At 34.4% G+C, this 23,941-nt stretch overlaps 1 protein-coding gene across 1 annotated transcript in view; it reads left to right on the forward strand.

The window, feature by feature from the left end:
* LOC309505084 (uncharacterized protein) overlaps positions 1-18,683 on the forward strand; it is a 230,053-nt gene extending 211,370 nt beyond the window's left edge. The window contains exon 4 of the transcript XR_014208254.1: positions 18,621-18,683. The gene's annotated coding sequence lies outside the window, so the exon portion shown is untranslated. The remainder of the gene's footprint in view (positions 1-18,620) is intronic.
* Positions 18,684-23,941: the final 5,258 nt, after the last annotated feature.

Genomic DNA, 23,941 nt, shown 5'->3' on the forward strand with positions numbered 1-23,941 from the left:
TACTCCAGTGTATTCCTCTCCTGTGTTCTCCTGTCATCATCCTGCATACTCACCAAACACGAAGAGGTGTGTGCGTCCGTCCATCCAGCCATCCGTCCAACTATCCATGATCTCCTGCACCTGTAAAACAAGGAAGGTCTTCGTTACTAAGCTTTACTCATTCTTCAAAGTCTATTTGAACTGCATACTCATCCGTATTCTCCATTCTGCTCAGTGCTGTTAATAAAGCTCACATTTCAATGTATTTCTTTGTGTCTGGATCTGCATTCTGTAACAGGTAACACTTTACAATAAGGCTTTATTAGTTAATTCACTATAGTTAACATAAACTGACAATGGACAATACTCCTAATGCAGTTATTAATCTTGGTTAATGTTCATTTCAACATTTAATAACACATTATTAAATTCAGAAGGATTTAATGGACCTGAGCTAACATGAACTAACAATGATCAGTTGTATTTTTTTTAAACTAATGTTAACAAAGAATAACTATGGTAACAGATGTAGCTTTTGCTCAGTGTTAATGTTGGTTAATGCATTAACTGACTTTACCTTATTGTAAAGTGTTACCTATTGTTCTTTATAATTATTTATAACACTTGAATCAGTTTAAAACATTTGTTTACTTTATGTAGTTTTTGTGTGCATTACTTTATTGGATTTAAATATAATTTAGTTTGTTTTGTTTTAAGAAAAAAAATATAAAACCTGTTATGGTTTGAAAACGCTCATTTCAATATCGTGATAATACCATATATATTCGGTCAAATTCCTAAAAAAAAAACAATAATAATATTAATGTCCATGGGAAAATGTGGGTCCCATGGCCAAACCAGTTGAGAACTGCTGGTCCAGTATAAGGGACATTTCAGATACAGCCGTAGTGTCTTAGTGACTGTTCAAAGTCTTGTTTGTTGAATTTTTCCAGTTGTAAATATTGTAAAAAGAAAAAAAAAAAGAAAAAAAATCAGCTTGCCCATTTATTTGTAATTTTACTTATAATGGCAGTAATTCTGAATTTAATATCTTTGTTACTGTGAAGATGTTTCATTCAAAAGGAATCGATAAAACAAAACTCTTTAATAATTATGTGGCCAAGACACAAACTGAAAAGATATATTGAAGCTCTACAACTATGATGTCACAGAGACATTCTATAGAACTCTCCTGAGCAAAAGTCCCACAAAGACACAATCCTGAGGAGACTTTAATCAGAGTTTGAGGAGAGAAGACTGAATACATTTACAGTCCTGAGAGAACATGGAGAACATAAGAGCAACAGCCTTTGACGTGTTTGATGAAGCACGTTTACTGGGCGAACACACTGACTTGATCATCAAGTCAAATGACAGAGAATTTCAAGTGCACAAGATCATCATGTGTGGCTGCAGCTCCTACTTTAGGTGAGAAGAAGCATTTGAACTGCAATTGTGTGCAAATTACCTAGAAATGATTATAATTATATACATCATTTCCACTGCCAACATTATACGGTTGAAATTGCCTAAGTCCAAATATATAAATGCATGAAAATGAATGAGTGTATTGCCAGAAAAAAGAATGTAACTATGATATCTAGGCAAACACATTCTTGAAATTTTATTCTGGAAGTGGCTATGAATGAAGTTTTACCCAGCATTTCAAATTTAATATAGGAAACTGCATTGGCATCTGCAAGTTGACAGAGGACTTTTCCTCCTGCTCAAAGCTCCGCTGTAAAGCACAGCACTACATCCTGCAGCACTTTGAGGAGGTTCTGCACGTACCTGAGGAGTTCCTGGAGCTCTTCCTGGAACAGCTGGAGGCAGACATGGGGACTTGTGACTTGGTGACTTGGACTCGAGTCGCTATTTTTATGACTTGTGACTTGACTTGACAAAAAATAAAATACTTGAGACTTGACTCGGACTTGGAAGTTAAAGACTCGGGACTTGACATGACTTGAGACACGATGACTTGAATGACTTGAGTGTTAATCACATTCTTGTTTTCAGTTTGAATATAAAATATAGAAATTATTTTTAAAAATCAAGTTGATTACCCAGCTGGAGCGCAGGCTGAGAATAGCGTTGTCATGACTGGATCATGAAACTATCATCAGTCATGCCCTCTCGTACCTTACGCACACCACGCCCACTTAGATCAGATATCACATCAACATGTCAGCCGGAGGGGTACCGAGGGTCATCGCTTTCGGCTTCAAGAATTGTTCACAAGATGGCAAAAGACGAGCAGCGCTTTGCAAGACATGCAACATTAACAGCCATTCTGCCCAGTAAGTGCTTTTCAATTTGTTAATGTTATCTGGTTAGTTGGTAGTTAGCTAATGTAATAATAGCTAAAGTAGCCATAAGGTTTTATCAGCGATTTCAGGCCCAAAAAAGGCCCAAATATAAATGATCACATTCATCTAATCTTTCCTAACGATGAGTGAGTGTGTGTGTGTGTGTGTGTGTGTGTACTCGTCTATCTATCTAAGAGGGGACCTTGGTGTCGTTACACACTCACTAACAGGGGACCGTCGAGCCAAGTGGGGACATTTTTCAAGTCCCCTGTTGGTCATGCTTTAAAACATGTTAAAATCAGCCAAAACACGCTCTGGTTAATTTTTTACATTTTTGACCAAGTGGGGACTTACATGTGTGTGTGTGTTTAAGTCCATACTCAGCAGCGCTCCTGTAGGCTGGAGCAGGAACTGCAGTGGCCCATTAACACACGTCGTTCACACTTCTCTATTGTCTGAATGGCTGCTGTCCTAGAGAGGCTCTGAGACTGTAGAGCTGCTGTTTAACTGCTTAGTTCAGGAGCTTTCAGTAACACTTAATAATAACTCCACGCTATTAATCATTAGTTAAGCATTAGTAAATAGTTAATTAATTTATAAAGCATTAATATACACTAATAAGCAGTATATAAATGCAGTTATAAATGCTTTATTCCTGTTTTAAAAGCATATCTATAATGTGTTTAATAATTGTATTTTCATACTTTATTAATGATCAATTTATCATTTCTAAATGAAGTATAGCATCATTTACAAAGCAGTTATTTAGGAGTTGTCAGTGGTTCATAAGATCCCTTAGAAAGTGTGAGTAAATGATTCAACTATTTCAATGTACATTCATACATCATACACTTATTATTCAGACATATAGTAATAGTTACTTAGTGTGTTAATAAATGCTTTATTAACATGTATTTCTACTGTAGTTCAGGTAGTTATAAAACATTTAGTAGAGGTCAGTTCACTATTTTTTGTGAGCTCATCTAAAGTGAGGACTAGTTATGCTAGTTATGTAGGAGATTTAAAGGCTGTTCATATTTCTATGTTCTCTATCACTGTGTTGTGTTGTGTGTGTTTCCTTTTTCTGTTTAGAAGATAAATTAGTCTTTAAATCTCCTTTATAAATGCTTTAAGCATAACTAGTCCTCACTTTTGCTCACAAAATAGTGAACTGACCACTACTAAATGCTTTATAACTCCCTGAATCTACTAAATTTACTCTAAGTGATCTTATTAATCACTGACAACTCCTAAATAACTGCTTTGTAAATAATGCTATACTTCATTTAGAAATGATAAATTGATAATTAATAAAGTATGAAAATACAATTATTAAACACATTATAGATATCCTTCTAAATCAATAATACAGCATTTAAAGCTGTATTTATAAACAGCTTATTAATGTCTGCTTTATGAATTATGATTTAACTGTTTACTAATGCTTAACTAATGATTAATAGGATAGTTATTATAAAGGGTTACCATATATATTATATTATATTTTTCATAATTTAACTACAAATATGCATTTTTTTATAAAAAAAAAAAAAAACATGCCAAGAGGGGATCTGCAACTAAATGTCATAATTATAATGTAATTATTATTATTTTATTAAGATATTAATAATGTGACTGATAGTATTGGCTGCCTATTAATTAAAACATAATTTCTACTCTTAAAAAAAATCAATAGACATGTCCTTATTTTTCTGTTTCCTTTGTTTCTAGGATGTTGATGTACAGAGATATTCAGTGTTTGAAATATTGCTAAATTTAAATGCAACCAAACATATGTCGTTCGTTACCATCCAACAGTGGACCTTTCTTGATCTAATTCAAAACTTTTGAGTTGACTTGCTGCATCTGGTCATTTTGAAGAAACAAAAATGAAATACACAATTTTCTTTTAAGGTCTTTTTTCATAATATAACTTCAAATATGCAAAAAATAATAATATTTTAAACATGCCAAGATGGAATATCATCTCTGAACGATTTCTACCTATACAAGAGGGGACTCGCAATAGCCTGCAATGGAACTGTGTGTGTGTGTGTGTGTGTGTGAACAGTTAAGTCTGTCTTTATTTTGTAACTATAGTTACAAAATAAAGACAGACTTAATTGAATGTAATTGCTTGAGGAAAGACCATTTAAATCTACAACGGGGTAAAAAATACAGACGGTCCGGCAGCAACAGTTCAAAAGCAGAGGCGAGAATATCCTCTTATCATTCATAATATAATTTTTTTACTTTCTATGCTTGGTTATGCAGTCCCTAACAATTTACTTGCCATTGTTATGTGTCATTGCACACACACATACATATCTATATTACTAACAGACCAATGTCGCTCTACACTGGCCGAGAGGGGACTCTCGGAACGATCTCTATCTATACAAGAGGGGACTTGGCTGCAATGGAGCTGTGTGTGTGTGTGTGTGTGTGTGAACAGTGAAGTGAACTGGCAGTGAAGTCTGTCTTCATTATGTAACTATATATATATAGTATATTATATAGTATATTATATATTACGCCTTTTATCATTCATAACATTATTTTTCTTATTTAACGCTTATTTTCTCTCTTCATAGATACTTTCTATGCTTGGTTATGCAGTCCCTTTAGGGTTTATAGGATTAATCAAACAGAAATAGCTCTTTAAGGTAACGATTTCAGGTCACTATAGTGACCTATATTTAGTATAGCGTAAAGCATACTTTATACAGTGAATAATGATTTTATTAATCAAAATGAACTTCGCGTCCCCAGTTGGATGGTAAAGAACGATACGTGTTTGGCTGCTTTGTACATTTCTTGCCATCACAAACACACTGTAAAGATTTTGGAGGTCAATCTCAAAATGTTATGTCGACTTGCTGCACTGAACATTTTTAGTTGGTTCAGTTGAAATATATGAAGTAGGGATGTTCATTTAACATTTTGTTTTCTGACTGAAAGCTGATGGTTGTTAACCAGTCATCATCAGTTAACTGACATGATTTGAAGGTTAGATTAGAATTAAATGGACTTAGAATAGAATAGTCTGTGACCGATTCAAATACCTAAAAAATGTAGATTTACATGTGCAAATAGCAGCATAAACAACAGAACATGAGGATTCACACATCAAGCACCCGCAGTGCTTCTGTGAACACAGTAAACCAGAATAAAAGTGTATATATAACTGTATATATAATAAATAGGCCAACTTAAATGAACAATTAACAAAACTAAAGTGCAATAAATAATACACGCTTTAGGGTCTGTTTACACGACATCATTTTCAACTGAAAACTGAAAACGTTTTGGCCGTTCATTTCAACGAAAATGCCATTTTGGGGGCCTGACAATGCAAGCTTTTGAAAACGAGTTTTTGTGAGCTCATCTAAAGTGAGGACTAGTTATGCCTTGTAAAGCATTTATAAAGGAGATTTAAAGGCTGTTAATATTTCTATGTTCTCTATCACTGTGTGTGTTTGTTCCCTTTTTCTGTTTAGAAGATAACTGAGTCTTTAAATCTCCTTTATAAATTATTTACAAAGCATAACTAGTCCTCACTTTAGATGAGCTCGCAAAATAGTGAACTGACCACTACTAAATGCTTTATAACTCCCTGAATCTACTATATTTACTCACACTTTCTAAGTGATCTTATTAATCACTGTAAACACCTAAATAACTGGTTTGTAAATAATGCTATACTTCATTTAGAAATGATAAATTGATAATTAATATTTAATAAAGTATGAAAATGCAATTATTAAACACATTATAGATATGCTTCTAACTCAATAATACAGCGTTTAAAGGTGTATTTATAAACTGCTTATTAATGTCTGCTTTATGAATAATGATTTATCTGTTTACCAATGCTTAACTAATGATTAATAGGATGCAGTTATTATAAAGGGTTACCATATATATTATATTATATTTCTCATAATATAACTTCAAATATGCATTTTTTTATATATATAAAAAAAAAAAACATGCCAAGAGGGGATCTGCAACTCAATGTCATAATTATAATGTAATTATTATTATATTATTAAGATATTAATAATGTGACTGATAGTATTGGCTGCCTATTAATTAAAACATAATTTCTACTCTTAAAAAAAATCAATAGACATGTCCTTATTTTTCTGTTTCCTTTGTTTCTAGGATGTTGATGTACAGAGATATTCAGTGTTTGAAATATTGCTAAATTTAAATGCAACCAAACATATGTCGTTCGTTACCATCCAACAGTGGACCTTTCTTGATCTAATTCAAAACTTTTGAGTTGACTTGCTGCATCTGGTCATTTTGAAGAAACAAAAATGAAATACACAATTTTCTTTTAAGGTCTTTTTTCATAATATAACTTCAAATATGCAAAAAATAATAATATTTTAAACATGCCAAGATGGAATATCATCTCTGAACGATTTCTACCTATACAAGAGGGGACTCGCAATAGCCTGCAATGGAACTGTGTGTGTGTGTGTGTGTGAACAGTTAAGTCTGTCTTTATTTTGTAACTATAGTTACAAAATAAAGACAGACTAAATTGAATTGAATTGCTTGAGGAAAGACCATTTAAATCTACAACGGGGTAAAAAATACAGACGGTCCGGCAGCAACAGTTCAAAAGCAGAGGCGAGAATATCCTCTTATCATTCATAATATAATTTTTTTACTTTCTATGCTTGGTTATGCAGTCCCTTTAGGGTTTATAGGATTAATCAAACAGAAATAGCTCTTTAAGGTAACGATTTCAGGTCACTATAGTGACCTATATTTAGTATAGCGTAAAGCATACTTTATACAGTGAATAATGATTTTATTAATCAAAATGAACTTCGCGTCCCCAGTTGGATGGTAAAGAACGATACGTGTTTGGCTGCTTTGTACATTTCTTGCCATCACAAACACACTGTAAAGATTTTGGAGGTCAATCTCAAAATGTTATGTCGACTTGCTGCACTGAACATTTTTAGTTGGTTCAGTTGAAATATATGAAGTAGGGATGTTCATTTAACATTTTGTTTTCTGACTGAAAGCTGATGGTTGTTAACCAGTCATCATCAGTTAACTGACATGATTTGAAGGTTAGATTAGAATTAAATGGACTTAGAATAGATAGGTGTCTGTGACCAATTCAAAAACCTAAAAAATGTAGATTTACATGTGCAAATAGCAGCATAAACAACAGAACATGAGGATTCACACATCAAGCACCCGCAGTGCTTCTGTGAACACAGTAAACCAGAATAAAAGTGTATATATAACTGTATATATAATAAATAGGCCAACTTAAATGAACAATTAACAAAACTAAAGTGCAATAAAGAATGGACACTTCAGGACATAATTTTCAATTTTCACCTGACAATGCAAGCTTTTGAAAACGAGTTTCAAAGTGCAAGGTTTTGAAAACGATGCCTTTACCATCTGCATGTAAACAACATAAACGTGAATTTGTGAAATTGGTATGTCATTCCAACCCGGTCACACTAAATGTGTCTCTATAGCACACATTGTGTTTATTGTGCAATTTATACGCGAAAAGGAGTTTCTGTGTGCATATGATACGCATGGGTGGGTTTAGGGTAGGTTTAGTAATGGTGTGTAATATGTAATATGTATTATATGTTTGGTTAGGATTAGTGTTGTAGGGTGCATGACATGTGTATTCACCTTATTTTCCACGAGGGTGACGCCATTACGTTCGTTTTGTCATCTTACTTTGGGCTGAGAGGGACCTCAACTTCCGTCTGAAAGGACGCTAGTTTCTAGACGTAATTCTATTGTTCTAACGGTAAAATATGTCAAGTATTATATGGTCAGTTAGGGGCTGCCATAACAATTGGATTAAGAGGATAGAACAATTTAACCAACAGTGTTACGAACACAATGTAAAGCGATCGGAATGTTGTGGTGTACTTTACGATTTACACCCGGATGTGCCGTGTCAGTTTAGCGGAAGTCGGATGACAAATTGCGGAAGCGCAAAGTATTAAAAGTGGGCGGGGCGGAATAAGGTGAATTACACGCAATAAAGTGCTATCATATGAATGTATTAAATGCATGAATAAGCCTTTCTGCATCTGACAGGGATAAATAAGTTTGAATTCTGGCAATATTTTTAAGATGGAAAAATGCAGATTTTGAAACCATTTTGATATGGGCATCAAATGACAAATGCGGATCAAAGATAACACCTAGATTTCGCACTTGTGATGCTGGAGACAATAATTCAGAATCAGAAAACAGACTTAGACAGTTATGTTTGTGCAAATCTGTCAGCATACCAAAAAGTAACAGTTCCATTTTTGATTTGTTAAGCTTAAGATAGTTGTCATGCATCCATACCTTTATTTCTTCCAGACATACGGTAAGAGCTGTAATTGCGAGATTTGGATCAGGGAGTGAGCTAACATAGATCTGCATGTCATCAGCATAACAAGGAAAAACCCCGTACCGTACTTTCTAATAATGTCACCAAGCGGCAACATATAGATGCAGAACAAAGTAGGTCCTAGTACTGACCCCTGCGGGACGCCCTGCTGTACTAATGTTGCCTCCGATTTGTTCTTCCCCAAATAAATATACTGCAAAGAGATGCCAGAGGTGCCTAACAAAACACGCAACCTGTCAAGGAGGATGATATGACATATAGTGTCAAAAGCAGCGCTAATGTCTAGCAGAACCAAAATGCTGCAAGCACCCATATCAGCAGAAACATTGGGCGTTTCTCAATAGCAAGTACGCACAGTTTGGACTTGCCAAGTCCAGCTCAGGAGAATGACTCCCGAGGACGCGAGTCCGGTAATTCTGCTAATGGAACAGCACGTTCTTCAAAGCGTCAGTCAGCTCGCTCTGCTACTCCGGTTATCTCTGTATGTACATTTTAGGCAACAATAAAACAAAATATGTTATAAAACACCACACTGCCTCTTTTCGTTTTCATTTAAAGAAATCTTAAACATTATAGCCACACAAATGGTGATTGCCTGGATCTCACAACCTGGATCAAATTTTCATAAATCTTTATAAATAAACCACAGATTTGAGCTTTAAACAACTACATTCTCGCCTGAAAAACTCTTAAATTTACATTTCGTGACACAGTAACAGTAGTATTATATGTCAACTGTAAATTAAAAGATGGCGCTTCTTATGTTGTCATTCCCCTTGTAGCACGCGCAAGTGACGATTCTCTGTCAACCAATCAACGTCCTGCAGTTAGTCTAGCTCCACCCTTTAGTACCATACCACTGTGCTGGTACCCCAACGGAAGGGTACCCAAAAAGTGTTAAGGTTCGGCTTTTTGGTACCATTCACAACTTTTGACAGTGGAAACGGAAATAAATGCATACCGTACCGTACCGTACCGCTCAGTGAAAACAAGCCATTAGAGATTAGAGTCGAATCTTCCCTAACAATTTTTAAGTCTCTTTTAAAAAGGTATTTGTTTTCTCTGGCGTATTGATTTTTTTTTTTTTAAATGTATATATTATATTATATTTTTGTGTATTAGAGTGTGTATATTTAGGATACGTATTTAGTTGTCTTGTACAGCACTTTGGCCAGTCTTGTGGCTGTTTTAAATGTACTTTATAAATTAATTAAACTTGAAACCACTGATTGTAATAATACATCAAAATTCTTACTGTCAGTTAACCGGTTAGTCATAGTATTCTCAATGTATTTTAACACTGGCACTTTAGTTGAACCATCTGAATATTTTAAATGCAACAATCAACATAAAATTGAGTTTTGACCTTTGTGTATTTTTTTTACAGTGTATTTTTTAGGGCAATAAACCCAGACAGCAACATAGTGTTGGCCCAGATCCGGCCCACATCCGGGCTGTGTGGATTCCAGATGTGGGCCAGATCCAGGCCGATACTATGTAGCTGTCTGAGACTGGTGTTTTAGTGTTATTATGAACATCGCCATCACATTCAGAGATACTGCTAAATGTAAAAGCAATCAAACGTGTCATTCTTTATTATCAAACAGTGGACAAAATAAGTAAATTTGTGTAATGAAATGAATATAACATGTGCATGCATACTGCTGCTGCTTATCTTTAGCATGTACACTAACTTGTGTGGAAATGGGCATGGAATGGTGAAAAAATGCTGACCTAAAAATTGTTACACTTAATTTAAGTGATATTACTTAACATTAATGAACCAACATACAATAAAACTACCAAAACACATCATTCATGTCTCAAATTAAGGCATTCTTTCAGAACTCTAGTGAAGGTTTCAGCCAACAAACATAAATTAAATATACAAAACAAAAAACACACAAACAACAGGCAGCAATATGCACTATTTTCTGCTGTTCAGAATTCAATGCAGTTTATGTTACATGGTTCATGTTTACATTAATGTACAAACCTTTTGTATAGATGGTGATGAAAATGAAAGACTAAGACTTGTGTATGTGTTTAGCTACATCTTATTTTTTCTGATTTAAAAAAAATAATATTTCAGAATAATATATATCAATGTGGTATACGGTAGAAATATTACACATTTCAGTCTAGCTTAGGTTTTTAAATTAAATAACACAGTCTTGGAAATAATATGTAAGCATGTGCAAATAAGCCTGTATAGTAAATCAAGTTCTGTTGGTCTTTGTGTTTAAGTGAGAAATTAATTCATTTAAATTGAAAGATCTCAATGTTTATAAGATCTTTCAATTATGTTTAACAGTTTTGAGTGTATAAAAGAGTGTATAAAAATGGGCTCTGAGTTTTGGCAGTGGTTGTGTCTAAGTGAAATATGTAGTTTGGAAGATGTAGTCACTGAATGCATTAATACAACATTGAATGACACAGACATTTGCAACACTTCTACAGTAATACCGTAGTAAAATATATTCAGAATCTAAAAAATTAAATACTATCAAAACAATTAGATGTAGCTGAACACATACAGGTATTAATCTTTCAGTTTCATCACCATCTATAAAAAGGGGAAACTTGGGGGAAAATGTGTACTGTACTGTAAACAATGACCATGTAACATATAATGTTGTGAATTCTGAACAACAGAAAACAGCAGAAATATTTTATAATGCTTCCTGTTATTTGTGTGTTTTTTTATTTAACGTGTGTTTTTTGGGGGTAAAACCTTTTCTAGTGTTCTGGAAGAATGAGTTGATCTGACACATGAATGAAGTTTCAGTGCATTTTGAATGTGAAATGAACTGCTGTCAAGCTGTAAGTTGGTTTGGAGAAGATATCATGGTCTTTTAACCTGACATCATTTAAGACATCATTTAAGACTGTGGTATAAATGATTGAATGATTTAACCATAACTCATTACTATCCTTGATTTCTAAAATAGGTATTTTTCATGTGTATGTAGACTAGGGTGTGTGATATTGAGTTGTTGCACTTCCCCCCCACACACAATTTACATATCAATGCAGGAAGGCCTTAAAGGCCAGTGTTTTTCTTAGGTGAGAGCCAACAACCCCCAGAGTCCTGTTACCAATATCTGTGCAACTTCTCAAATACACTAGAATAAACTAGAGAAAACGCTGGGATTTACCCTGCCAAATTTATTTTGTAAAGTTTTCTTTTGTAAAAATGTATTTAAAAAATAAATAAAACAAGAATTACACTATCTACTGTTCACTGCAGTTAATGTTACATTATCCACGTTTACAATACTGTACAAAAATATGAAACTGAGATTAACACTTGTATAGGTGTTTAGTTAAATATAATTTTTTTGTGTTTGTTTTTTTTAGATTCAGAATTTAAAACATCTGCAAATTGGCCTGTATAGAACATAAATGTCTGTTGGTGTTTGTGTTAAGTGAGAAATAAATAAAAAAATTTGCCAAAGCAATAATAAATGATCCACAGTTTGGCTCACATAAGCCCCGTTCACACAGAGATTCCGGAAAATACACTGATAATTTGTCCCGCGATTGTTTGATTTCTGTTCATTCACACTCCCAGGGATTTTCTGAAATCAGTATTATATATTATAATATAATATTTAAATATAAAATCTTGTTTACTTGTTTAGCACTATGTTCGCAATGAAACTAAATTAATGATTATTCCAAACACAAATAAAATGTAAGTTTCCCAATTCTAAAGTCACTTTTTCAAAACTCTCTTCACACAGTGATCACACCATCCGTCTATGTGAGCTAAACTGTGGATCACTGCTTTGAAAGATGTCATTGAATGCATTTTGTTCCATTTACATTCATTATTCTTAAACACAAACACCAACAGAACTTTATGTTCTATACAGGCTAATTTGCACATGTTTACATACTCTTTTTAAAACTGTTAATAATAATAGTACTGTTAAACTGTTAAAAATAACAAGTAATTTCAATCACATTGAAATAGATATTCTGATTCTAAAATATAATATAATCAAAATAATTAGATGTAAGTGTTAGTCTTTCATTTTCATCACCATCTATACAAAAGGGGAAACTTAGGAATATTTTAGTACAGTAATGTTAAAAAGTTAGTTTGTTAGTATACTTTACTTTATTGCCCTTTTTCAGGAAATTTGTCTTGGACTCAAAGCTGCATTAGTACACAACATATACATACACACACAAACCAAAAAGAGTTTTAAAAAAACGGCATTACTACATCTTGCTATTTAACATATTAATAGATACAGGAATAAATGATTTTTTTGTAACGGTTCCTCTTACTCAGTGGGACTCTATACCCTCTCCCTGATGGCAGAAGCTGATACATTGGAAATAAAACATGGCTTGAATCACTCACTATTGTCTGTGCATTTTTTTTAAAAATCCACGATTCGTAAATTGATTGAAGTGATGAGTACTCTCTTACACCCATAACTTAACATTGCAGTTTTCACAAGACGTACAAGCTGTGATTTTAATTGGACCAAAAGATTGCCATATGAAGTGTGCATCCAATAATTTAAAAGACTACCTAAAACGGCATAATGAAATAATTGCATAATTCTCTGATTTACACCAAACAGCCTAAGTCTTCTTAAAAAATACAATCGTTGCCGGAATTTTGAACAAAGATAATCAATGTGGGCTTTCCAAGTAAATGAACGATCAATGACCACACCTATATACTTATAGGTATCCACCTGCTCAATATTATCATAGATGATAACTGGGCTGTAATCAAAAAGGATCATGTAACATCAACTGCAGTGAATTATAAACAGTAGATAGTGTCATTCTTGTTTTATGAAAGCATTTTACAAAAGAAAACATTGTGTAATGCTCCTGTTGTTTGTGTTTTTTTTTTTGTTTTATGAGTGACAAAGTGTGTTTGTTGTTAAATCTTTTCTAGTGTTCTGGAAGAATGAGTTGATCTGAGACATGAAGTTTCAGTGCATTTTGAATGAGAAATTAACTGCTGTCAAGCTGTAAGTTGGTTTGGAGAACTGAGTGAAGAGTTTTGAAAATGTACCTAAATATTGAGAAATGTGTCCTAGTGATTGTAAAAACCTGTAATTTAATTTAATTTGGCAGGGTAAATCCCAGCGTTTTCTCTAGTTTATTCTAGTGTATTTGAGAAGTTGCACAGATATTGGTAACAGGACTCTGGGGGTTGTTGGCTCTCACCTAAGAAAAACACTGGCCTTTAAGGCCTTCCTGCATTGATATGTAAATTGTGTGTGGGGGGGAAGTGCAACAACTCAATATCACACACCCTAGTCTACATACACATGAAAAATACCTATTTTAGAAATCAAGGATAGTAATGAGTTATGGTTAAATCATTCAATCATTTATACCACAGTCTTAAATGATGTCTTAAATGATGTCAGGTTAAAAGACCATGATATCTTCTCCAAACCAACTTACAGCTTGACAGCAGTTCATTTCACATTCAAAATGCACTGAAACTTCATTCATGTGTCAGATCAACTCATTCTTCCAGAACACTAGAAAAGGTTTTACCCCCAAAAAACACACGTTAAATAAAAAAACACAAATAACAGGAAGCATTATAAAATATTTCTGCTGTTTTCTGTTGTTCAGAATTCACAACATTATATGTTACATGGTCATTGTTTACAGTACAGTACACATTTTCCCCCAAGTTTCCCCTTTTTATAGATGGTGATGAAACTGAAAGATTAATACCTGTATGTGTTCAGCTACATCTAATTGTTTTGATAGTATTTAATTTTTTAGATTCTGAATATATTTTACTACGGTATTACTGTAGAAGTGTTGCAAATGTCTGTGTCATTCAATGTTGTATTAATGCATTCAGTGACTACATCTTCCAAACTACATATTTCACTTAGACACAACCACTGCCAAAACTCAGAGCCCATTTTTATACACTCTTTTATACACTCAAAACTGTTAAACATAATTGAAAGATCTTATAAACATTGAGATCTTTCAATTTAAATGAATTAATTTCTCACTTAAACACAAAGACCAACAGAACTTGATTTACTATACAGGCTTATTTGCACATGCTTACATATTATTTCCAAGACTGTGTTATTTAATTTAAAAACCTAAGCTAGACTGAAATGTGTAATATTTCTACCGTATACCACATTGATATATATTATTCTGAAATATTATTTTTTTTAAATCAGAAAAAATAAGATGTAGCTAAACACATACACAAGTCTTAGTCTTTCATTTTCATCACCATCTATACAAAAGGTTTGTACATTAATGTAAACATGAACCATGTAACATAAACTGCATTGAATTCTGAACAGCAGAAAATAGTGCATATTGCTGCCTGTTGTTTGTGTGTTTTTTGTTTTGTATATTTAATTTATGTTTGTTGGCTGAAACCTTCACTAGAGTTCTGAAAGAATGCCTTAATTTGAGACATGAATGATGTGTTTTGGTAGTTTTATTGTATGTTGGTTCATTAATGTTAAGTAATATCACTTAAATTAAGTGTAACAATTTTTAGGTCAGCATTTTTTCACCATTCCATGCCCATTTCCACACAAGTTAGTGTACATGCTAAAGATAAGCAGCAGCAGTATGCATGCACATGTTATATTCATTTCATTACACAAATTTACTTATTTTGTCCACTGTTTGATAATAAAGAATGACACGTTTGATTGCTTTTACATTTAGCAGTATCTCTGAATGTGATGGCGATGTTCATAATAACACTAAAACACCAGTCTCAGACAGCTACATAGTATCGGCCTGGATCTGGCCCACATCTGGAATCCACACAGCCCGGATGTGGGCCGGATCTGGGCCAACACTATGTTGCTGTCTGGGTTTATTGCCCTAAAAAATACACTGTAAAAAAAATACACAAAGGTCAAAACTCAATTTTATGTTGATTGTTGCATTTAAAATATTCAGATGGTTCAACTAAAGTGCCAGTGTTAAAATACATTGAGAATACTATGACTAACCGGTTAACTGACAGTAAGAATTTTGATGTATTATTACAATCAGTGGTTTCAAGTTTAATTAATTTATAAAGTACATTTAAAACAGCCACAAGACTGGCCAAAGTGCTGTACAAGACAACTAAATACGTATCCTAAATATACACACTCTAATACACAAAAATATAATATAATATATACATTTAAAAAAAAAAAAATCAATACGCCAGAGAAAACAAATACCTTTTTAAAAGAGACTTAAAAATTGTTAGGGAAGATTCGACTCTAATCTCTAATGGCTTGTTTTCACTGAGCGGTACGGTACGGTACGGTATGCATTTATTTCCGTTTCCACTGTCAAAAGTTGTGAATGGTACCAAAAAGCCGAACCTTAACACTTTTTGGGTACCCTTCCGTTGGGGTACCAGCACAGTGGTATGGTACTAAAGGGTGGAGCTAGACTAACTGCAGGACGTTGATTGGTTGACAGAGAATCGTCACTTGCGCGTGCTACAAGGGGAATGACAACATAAGAAGCGCCATCTTTTAATTTACAGTTGACATATAATACTACTGTTACTGTGTCACGAAATGTAAATTTAAGAGTTTTTCAGGCGAGAATGTAGTTGTTTAAAGCTCAAATCTGTGGTTTATTTATAAAGATTTATGAAAATTTGATCCAGGTTGTGAGATCCAGGCAATCACCATTTGTGTGGCTATAATGTTTAAGATTTCTTTAAATGAAAACGAAAAGAGGCAGTGTGGTGTTTTATAACATATTTTGTTTTATTGTTGCCTAAAATGTACATACAGAGATAACCGGAGTAGCAGAGCGAGCTGACTGACGCTTTGAAGAACGTGCTGTTCCATTAGCAGAATTACCGGACTCGCGTCCTCGGGAGTCATTCTCCTGAGCTGGACTTGGCAAGTCCAAACTGTGCGTACTTGCTATTGAGAAACGCCCAATGTTTCTGCTGATATGGGTGCTTGCAGCATTTTGGTTCTGCTAGACATTAGCGCTGCTTTTGACACTATATGTCATATCATCCTCCTTGACAGGTTGCGTGTTTTGTTAGGCACCTCTGGCATCTCTTTGCAGTATATTTATTTGGGGAAGAACAAATCGGAGGCAACATTAGTACAGCAGGGCGTCCCGCAGGGGTCAGTACTAGGACCTACTTTGTTCTGCATCTATATGTTGCCGCTTGGTGACATTATTAGAAAGTACGGTACGGGGTTTTTCCTTGTTATGCTGATGACATGCAGATCTATGTTAGCTCACTCCCTGATCCAAATCTCGCAATTACAGCTCTTACCGTATGTCTGGAAGAAATAAAGGTATGGATGCATGACAACTATCTTAAGCTTAACAAATCAAAAATGGAACTGTTACTTTTTGGTATGCTGACAGATTTGCACAAACATAACTGTCTAAGTCTGTTTTCTGATTCTGAATTATTGTCTCCAGCATCACAAGTGCGAAATCTAGGTGTTATCTTTGATCCGCATTTGTCATTTGATGCCCATATCAAAATGGTTTCAAAATCTGCATTTTTCCATCTTAAAAATATTGCCAGAATTCAAACTTATTTATCCCTGTCAGATGCAGAAAGGCTTATTCATGCATTTAATACATTCATATGATAGCACTTTATTGCGTGTAATTCACCTTATTCCGCCCCGCCCACTTTTAATACTTTGCGCTTCCGCAATTTGTCATCCGACTTCCGCTAAACTGACACGGCACATCCGGGTGTAAATCGTAAAGTACACCACAACATTCCGATCGCTTTACATTGTGTTCGTAACACTGTTGGTTAAATTGTTCTATCCTCTTAATCCAATTGTTATGGCAGCCCCTAACTGACCATATAATACTTGACATATTTTACCGTTAGAACAATAGAATTACGTCTAGAAACTAGCGTCCTTTCAGACGGAAGTTGAGGTCCCTCTCAGCCCAAAGTAAGATGACAAAACGAACGTAATGGCGTCACCCTCGTGGAAAATAAGGTGAATACACATGTCATGCACCCTACAACACTAATCCTAACCAAACATATAATACATATTACATATTACACACCATTACTAAACCTACCCTAAACCCACCCATGCGTATCATATGCACACAGAAACTCCTTTTCGCGTATAAATTGCACAATAAACACAATGTGTGCTATAGAGACACATTTAGTGTGACCGGGTTGGAATGACATACCAATTTCACAAATTCACGTTTATGTTGTTTACATGCAGATGGTAAAGGCATCGTTTTCAAAACCTTGCACTTTGAAACTCGTTTTCAAAAGCTTGCATTGTCAGGTGAAAATTGAAAATTATGTCCTGAAGTGTCCATTCTTTATTGCACTTTAGTTTTGTTAATTGTTCATTTAAGTTGGCCTATTTATTATATATACAGTTATATATACACTTTTATTCTGGTTTACTGTGTTCACAGAAGCACTGCGGGTGCTTGATGTGTGAATCCTCATGTTCTGTTGTTTATGCTGCTATTTGCACATGTAAATCTACATTTTTTAGGTTTTTGAATTGGTCACAGACACCTATCTATTCTAAGTCCATTTAATTCTAATCTAACCTTCAAATCATGTCAGTTAACTGATGATGACTGGTTAACAACCATCAGCTTTCAGTCAGAAAACAAAATGTTAAATGAACATCCCTACTTCATATATTTCAACTGAACCAACTAAAAATGTTCAGTGCAGCAAGTCGACATAACATTTTGAGATTGACCTCCAAAATCTTTACAGTGTGTTTGTGATGGCAAGAAATGTACAAAGCAGCCAAACACGTATCGTTCTTTACCATCCAACTGGGGACGCGAAGTTCATTTTGATTAATAAAATCATTATTCACTGTATAAAGTATGCTTTACGCTATACTAAATATAGGTCACTATAGTGACCTGAAATCGTTACCTTAAAGAGCTATTTCTGTTTGATTAATCCTATAAACCCTAAAGGGACTGCATAACCAAGCATAGAAAGTAAAAAAATTATATTATGAATGATAAGAGGATATTCTCGCCTCTGCTTTTGAACTGTTGCTGCCGGACCGTCTGTATTTTTTACCCCGTTGTAGATTTAAATGGTCTTTCCTCAAGCAATTCAATTCAATTTAGTCTGTCTTTATTTTGTAACTATAGTTACAAAATAAAGACAGACTTAACTGTTCACACACACACACACACACACAGTTCCATTGCAGGCTATTGCGAGTCCCCTCTTGTATAGGTAGAAATCGTTCAGAGATGATATTCCATCTTGGCATGTTTAAAATATTATTATTTTTTGCATATTTGAAGTTATATTATGAAAAAAGACCTTAAAAGAAAATTGTGTATTTCATTTTTGTTTCTTCAAAATGACCAGATGCAGCAAGTCAACTCAAAAGTTTTGAATTAGATCAAGAAAGGTCCACTGTTGGATGGTAACGAACGACATATGTTTGGTTGCATTTAAATTTAGCAATATTTCAAACACTGAATATCTCTGTACATCAACATCCTAGAAACAAAGGAAACAGAAAAATAAGGACATGTCTATTGATTTTTTTTAAGAGTAGAAATTATGTTTTAATTAATAGGCAGCCAATACTATCAGTCACATTATTAATATCTTAATAATATAATAATAATTACATTATAATTATGACATTGAGTTGCAGATCCCCTCTTGGCATGTTTTTTTTTTTTATATATATAAAAAAATGCATATTTGAAGTTATATTATGAGAAATATAATATAATATATATGGTAACCCTTTATAATAACTGCATCCTATTAATCATTAGTTAAGCATTGGTAAACAGATAAATCATTATTCATAAAGCAGACATTAATAAGCAGTTTATAAATACACCTTTAAACGCTGTATTATTGAGTTAGAAGCATATCTATAATGTGTTTAATAATTGCATTTTCATACTTTATTAAATATTAATTATCAATTTATCATTTCTAAATGAAGTATAGCATTATTTACAAACCAGTTATTTAGGTGTTTACAGTGATTAATAAGATCACTTAGAAAGTGTGAGTAAATATAGTAGATTCAGGGAGTTATAAAGCATTTAGTAGTGGTCAGTTCACTATTTTGCGAGCTCATCTAAAGTGAGGACTAGTTATGCTTTGTAAATAATTTATAAAGGAGATTTAAAGACTCAGTTATCTTCTAAACAGAAAAAGGGAACAAACACACACAGTGATAGAGAACATAGAAATATTAACAGCCTTTAAATCTCCTTTATAAATGCTTTACAAGGCATAACTAGTCCTCACTTTAGATGAGCTCACAAAAACTCGTTTTCAAAAGCTTGCATTGTCAGGCCCCCAAAATGGCATTTTCGTTGAAATGAACGGCCAAAACGTTTTCAGTTTTCAGTTGAAAATGATGTCGTGTAAACAGACCCTAAAGCGTGTATTATTTATTGCACTTTAGTTTTGTTAATTGTTCATTTAAGTTGGCCTATTTATTATATATACAGTTATATATACACTTTTATTCTGGTTTACTGTGTTCACAGAAGCACTGCGGGTGCTTGATGTGTGAATCCTCATGTTCTGTTGTTTATGCTGCTATTTGCACATGTAAATCTAAATTTTTTAGGTATTTGAATCGGTCACAGACTATTCTATTCTAAGTCCATTTAATTCTAATCTAACCTTCAAATCATGTCAGTTAACTGATGATGACTGGTTAACAACCATCAGCTTTCAGTCAGAAAACAAAATGTTAAATGAACATCCCTACTTCATATATTTCAACTGAACCAACTAAAAATGTTCAGTGCAGCAAGTCGACATAACATTTTGAGATTGACCTCCAAAATCTTTACAGTGTGTTTGTGATGGCAAGAAATGTACAAAGCAGCCAAACACGTATCGTTCTTTACCATCCAACTGGGGACGCGAAGTTCATTTTGATTAATAAAATCATTATTCACTGTATAAAGTATGCTTTACGCTATACTAAATATAGGTCACTATAGTGACCTGAAATCGTTACCTTAAAGAGCTATTTCTGTTTGATTAATCCTATAAACCCTAAAGGGACTGCATAACCAAGCATAGAAAGTATCTATGAAGAGAGAAAATAAGCGTTAAATAAGAAAAATAATGTTATGAATGATAAAAGGCGTAATATATAATATACTATATAATATACTATATATATATAGTTACATAATGAAGACAGACTTCACTGCCAGTTCACTTCACTGTTCACACACACAGCTCCATTGCAGCCAAGTCCCCTCTTGTATAGATAGAGATCGTTCCGAGAGTCCCCTCTCGGCCAGTGTAGAGCGACATTGGTCTGTTAGTAATATAGATATGTATGTGTGTGTGCAATGACACATAACAATGGCAAGTAAATTGTTAGGGACTGCATAACCAAGCATAGAAAGTAAAAAAAATTATATTATGAATGATAAGAGGATATTCTCGCCTCTGCTTTTGAACTGTTGCTGCCGGACGGTCTGTATTTTTTACCCCATTGTAGATTTAAATGGTCTTTCCTCAAGCAATTCAATTTTTGATAACTGATGATGTTCGTCATTCTTTTCTTTTTTTTACTATGCATATTGTGATCTCTGATGCCTAGGCCTATAAATATATATTTTATTTTATTTTATTTTTTTTGCATATTTGAAGTTATATTATGAAAAAAGACCTTAAAATAAAATTTTGTATTTCATTTTTGTTTCTTCAAAATGACCAGATGCAGCAAGTCACCTCAAAAGTTTTGAATTAGATCTTCAAGAAAGGTCCACTGTTGGATGGTAACGAACGACATATGTTTGGTTGCATTTAAATTGAGCAATAATTCAAACACTGACTTTCTCTGTACATCAACATCCTAGAAAAAAAAAAGGAAACAGAAAAAAAATGGCATGTCTATTGATTTTATTAGAGTAGAAATTATGTTTTAATTAATAGGCCACAACAGAGAATGAATTTCTTAAAGCAATAACTTTGCTGTAATGTCCACAACATAACGCTTCTGATGTTTTATAGTGCTTTCATTGAAAGTGTGAAAATGAAAGAAAATGAAAAATATCAAATAATATTCTGTATTATTTATTGGTATGGAACTGCTACTGAGGTACAGACGAAATTATTAAGAAAAGTAGTAACAATAAATTGTTAGGGACTGCATAACCAAGCATAGAAAGTATCTATGAAGAGAGAGCGTTAAATAAGAAAAATAATATTATGAATGATAAGAGGATATTCTCGCCTCTGCTTTTGAACTGTTGCCGTCGGGCCGTCTGTATTTTTTACCCCGTTGTAGATTTAAATGGTCTTTCCTAAAAAAAATCATATTTTAAAATTTTTGATAACTGATGGGTTATATATACAGTATATATATATACACACACACATATATATATATATATATATATATATATATGTATATATATATATATATATAGTTACATAATGAAGGCAGACTTCACTGCCAGTTCACTTCACTGTTCACACACACACAGCTCCATTGCAGGCTATCAAGTCCCCACTAGTATAGATAGAGATCGTTCAGAGTTTCAGGTCCCCACTTGGCATGTTTTTTTAAAAATAAAAAAATGCATATTTGAAGTTATATTATGAAAAAAGAGCTTAAAAGAAAATTTTGTATGTCATTTTTGTTTCTTCAAAATGACCAGAAACACTAGTCCCCTCTTGGCCAGTGTAGAGCGATAGTCCCCTGTTAGTAATATAGACGTGTATGTGTGTGTGTGTGTGTGTGTGAGAGAGAGAGAGTGTGTGAGAGTGAGTGTGTGTGAGAGAGAGGAGAAATGTAACAAAGTTTAATGTTGTAAGTAAACTGTGTTTGAGAGAGAGAGAGGGAGGGAGGTGTTCAGAGAGGAGTCTGTTGGATGTTAAGCTGTTATTTGTTTTATGGACTCAATGTTGACAATTTAAAACATTTCAAACACTGTTGGCAGAAGTGAAAAATAAATAATTTTCACTTCTGAGCGCAAACGAAGGGAGACATTTCCCTTCGTTTGCGCCCTTCGTTTACACGCAAATGGAGAATTCGCCTCTGAAACCGATTCTTTCTAAAAACTCCGGCCAGAGTGGAGATTTTGAAAATCTTCGTTTGCATGTAAACTGAGACAAACGGATGTTTAGGCAGCCAACGTCACAGTATGCGCCAGAGCTCGCACCTACGCCAAAAGTGCGACCTATGTTTACATTTTCATTTGGCTTTGGTGATCATGGAAGCGTTCAGAGTAGCAGTCACATTTATGTTGGTGCAAACTCTTTTCGTGTGTTTGCATTTGCAAATACAGCTGCTCCATTATGTCGAGGAGCAGAGACGAATGAGTGCTCGGAGGTCAGCAATTTTGCAACAACTTCTCCTCCCTCCAACACGAAGAACCAGTCCGCGTCACCGCCAGCGTCGCCGGTTTTGGGTCCGACCTGGGCGAACTGCTGTCTGGTGGGAGAACTTTGAAAATGAAGATGTTGTCCTGGATGAGTGGCGTGAAAATTGTAGGATGTCAAGGTCATCGCTGCTGTCACTCTCCGAATTGCTGCGTCGAGGCTGAGACGACCGTCATGCGGTTCCCTGTCGCCTGCACCTTGTATTACCTGTCCGACGAGGGTAGACTGCGCAAGACAGCCAACGTTATGCCAACATAAATGTGTGTTGGCAGTGTGTGTACACAACCACCCTATAATGATAAAAATCCACCCAGTGCTTTTTTTTATAATCCCAATAAATCATAAGCACTGTCTCAGAACAAGCCGTTCTCAGATTCGCGGCAATGTGACATCACTTTGCACAGGCCCCTCCCACGACTGTTGATTGACACTGCAGTTTGAGCATAGACCCGCCCTGAGGGAGCGGGACACAGTCCGCCATTGTTTCGACGCTTGAGCAACTGTAGACTAGCCTGACTACGTCAGACTTCGTACTTCCGCTCAATTTCAGTTCGCTTCTGTACTCAGTCTGAGATAGCGACCTATCTCTCAGTTTTCCTCCGGCCTCAAAACAGCCGGCCAATCAACGAACAGAGGGCGGGCTGAGAGCCGTGACGTAGACGCTGATTGTACCGTGGATGCGGAGATTTACTTCACATAATCTGCAAAAGTCGTTCACAGCCATGTTCACTCCGGTATTTCGCTCGATGGTTTTGTTTTCACATCATACATGTGTTTACAGTGGAAGTTCGATGCGGCTGAGCCAGCGCATAACACACGTCATAACCAAACGTTATGTGATTGGCTTACGGGTAA

This window comes from Leuciscus leuciscus (genome assembly GCF_965113295.1).
Source record: "Leuciscus leuciscus genome assembly, chromosome: 8".
Taxonomy (NCBI): Eukaryota; Metazoa; Chordata; class Actinopteri; order Cypriniformes; family Leuciscidae; genus Leuciscus; species Leuciscus leuciscus.